This window comes from Piliocolobus tephrosceles, chromosome Y (genome assembly GCF_002776525.5).
Source record: "Piliocolobus tephrosceles isolate RC106 chromosome Y, ASM277652v3, whole genome shotgun sequence".
In the NCBI taxonomy this organism is placed as follows: Eukaryota; Metazoa; Chordata; class Mammalia; order Primates; family Cercopithecidae; genus Piliocolobus; species Piliocolobus tephrosceles.
The window spans coordinates 14828491-14831757 of record NC_045456.1 but is presented as its reverse complement, the minus strand read 5'-3'; the positions used below and the strand labels follow the sequence as shown (position 1 = coordinate 14831757).

Sequence of the window (3267 nt, the reverse complement as noted above, 5' to 3'; positions counted from 1 at the left end):
TAATTTCGAGGTTTGGGGATGAATATGTTTATCATTTATCAAAATGTCCAAAGGAGGGCAAATTACTGTTTTTCCATCGCAAGCCTGAGCCCTAAAGCAGAGTGGGCTGTTAGACTAAGTCCTTGTCTGTAGAGCAGAGGCTCATGTCTGCATCACTCAGGAGCCAAAGGATTAAAGTGAACTGACTGGTTGCTGAACTGAAAAGAGAAGTTGGTTACTTAGTAAAATTAGTCAGTCAGTTTGACTTTTTTTCATTCCATTGATCACTTGCTAAACTAAATGGATTAGATGGACAAATTTTATTTGTTAGCACTGTACAGCTAAGAGTCCAGAGGAGGACACTCAACAATCGTCAACACGTCCTGCAAACAGAGGTTCAACTACAAAAGTTAGTCCACATATCCAGTATTATCAAATGTCTATTTCAGGCAATGCACTGTGTTACCTTCTGAAAAAGGAACAAAGCCATTTCAGATACAAGTCCCATATTCACCCAGCATAACCTACCAAATAATCTTCTCATGTTTGTGAGGCTGGGAAAAGTTAGCCTTCCAAATGAAAATTACATAAAGTGCATCTTAAATTTCCTAATGAACTTGAGTGTTACTCTCCATGCTTACCTCTGAGAAGGAAGCTAAGAAATCATTTGGGTGGAGTTAGATCTTCTAATGGTAAAAGCTTCTTCTCTTGGTAACAGCTTCAGCAGGGTGGAGCGAAGTGAATCTTGCCCATGTTTTCGGGCCCGGATCTGCAATTTGAAAACTGTTAGCCTTTGGAAAACTCACTAAATGTTCAAGTCTCAATTTTCTTCTCTCTAATGAGAGAATTAAAGGTAGCTACTCTGTAGGACTTCTGTGAGGTTTAAGGGAGAATACCAACACTTTTTAAAATCTATGTATCCAAATATATAGAAATTTTACCCTCTGGGTTTCAAGAGGAAAAACTTTAATAAGAAATTCACGTTCTTCTCCTAAGAAAGATCTTAGATGTGATGCAACTGTTTGCAGGGACATGAATATCTACAACTTTCTAGAGATTTTCCCATTAGATTAATATATTGAAATAAGCAAAAGCTTTGACATTAACGGCTATGCTGAGTTGTCTCTCTTTTTCAAAATCAGAATAACAGGATTAGATGATCACATAAAACTGCTTGGGGGTGAGTCCCTGATTCTGGTGGGTTCTTCCACTCAGGCTTAGTGAAGCGCTTCCGGGTCTGCACTGGCTGCATGCAGCCCCTGGTGAGATGAGGACACTGAGGCCCAGAGAGGTTAAGTGACTCAGCCAAGATCAAACAGCTAGTAAGTAGTGGAGCCAGGACTCAAACCCAGTCTAGGAACCATGTCCACTTTGTTTCCCTCAGTCCCCTTTGTGGGACTGAGACACTGTGGTTTAATCTGGATCGACCTTGTGTAGAAGAGACAGAGCTGCAGCAGCAGGAACAGCAGCATCAGACCTGGCTCCAAAGCATCACAGGGAAAGAGAACAACCTGGTTCCTATTGGCAAATCAGCCTCAGAGCACTGTGTTGATGAGGAAGAGGAGGGTGATGAAGACAATGAGAGTAGTGAAGAGGACTTAGAGGATGATGAGGACATGCAGGACATGAACAAGATGAATGACTACAATGAGTCACCTGATGACGGAGAGATCAATGAGGTGGACATGGAAGGCAACGAACAGGATCAAGACCAGTGGATGATCTAGGTAGACAAGGCAGGGTGCCCTCAGGGAGATTCCAGTCCAGCCCAACCTACACTGCACCCCAACCCCCAACCACTGCCCACAGAACAAGCTGATGGCCCCAGTGCCTGAAAGTGCCCTTGGGCACCTCCTCAGCTGCTACCAGGATCTGGGCTCCTTGGCCTCTCCGAGGCCATCAGTCTGCACTTGAAATCCACAGAGCCTGAGCCCACTCCACCTTCCTGGCCAGTACCTCACCCCTTGGTTGCCAGGTCTGGTCTCTTTCTAAGTTTCTTTGATAAAGACAAAGGAGTGATTTCCTCCCCACATCCACCCACCCCCCCAAAAAAACCTACTTGGAACTTGAAAGATCTTAGGAAGAGTATCAGATATTTACCACTAATCAAAATCTGATAAACACCCTGAAATCACAAGAGAATGTCGTCTCATAGCAACTTTAATATCTGGTATTTAGTTTTCAATTTTTATTTCCAAGTTGCACTAGATCATTAATTAGTTATGAAGCAATTGAGTCTTATCATAATATCCTAGAAAGAAACAAGTGTAGGAGAATGCAGCACGGACATATCTTTTTAATTTGATGGTGAAGTATTAATAATGAATAATAATTGACATTAATGGGTACTCATAAAATAGTTATTATTTTAGCATGTTCTGAATAAAACTTATAATGTATTCCATTAGATTATTCTGTATTACTATTCAAGAGCAGCACAAATTATGAAACTGTGTCCTGCATATTTACTTGTTTCTTTTGGCTACTCTTGTCCTCTTAAGAGCTCATTTTTATTGGGACTAAGCTTTTACTCAGCTGTCATAAGCATCCAAAAACCCTTCAAGGGGCAATTCAGAGTGGCTTTAGACAGCTATCTTTAGACTATGATCGTGTTTTTCTGCCGAGTTTGTAAAATAATAATTCCCAAATGACAATAATGATTGTAATAGCCCAGCTATTCTATAAGCCACAGAACTGTGATAAAACAAAAACAATGAAATAGTACTTCCTCCAATATGTCAAGCACGAGCTTGCTTTCATTGCCCAGGAAGTCATTTGAACCTTGTTTATGCAACAATAAAAGATTATTGAATCCTGCTTTGCGCGTGTATAGCCCGAGTCAAACATCAGTTGGAGCAGTCAGTGCCCGGAATGTCTTCAGTGGAAGGCACCTGAGCCCACCTGCTCGTGTATCCCCTACCACTGCCTGGGTGGTTTTCTCCCCTAGAGGTGTGATCAGCATCTGCCCGCACGCTTCCCTTGAACACTTCCCAAAGATGTGTCCAGCTGGTTGCTTTCTAAATTTGAAGGCTTACGAAAGTCCTTAACAATGGTTCCTAGACTGGACCTTATTCTAGATGTGGCTTGACAGGTGTAGAATATCATTGCCTTTCTTTCAGCCAAACAATTCATTCCTGTTAGTGTAGCCTGAAAATGCATTTGTGGGTTTTGCTCACTATGTTATTGTCTTCCAGGGTGTCTGTAATCATCCCTAAATGCAGAGGACCTTTCCTTGTTTTGAAAAACAGTGACATGTTTGTGCACCTAAATCACTCATTATTACTTTGC

The 3267-nt window shown here is 41.6% G+C and overlaps 1 pseudogene; it reads left to right on the top strand.

Moving 5' to 3' along the window:
* Positions 1-1314: 1314 nt before the first annotated feature.
* Positions 1315-1706, top strand: LOC111525285 (annotated as a pseudogene).
* Positions 1707-3267: the final 1561 nt, after the last annotated feature.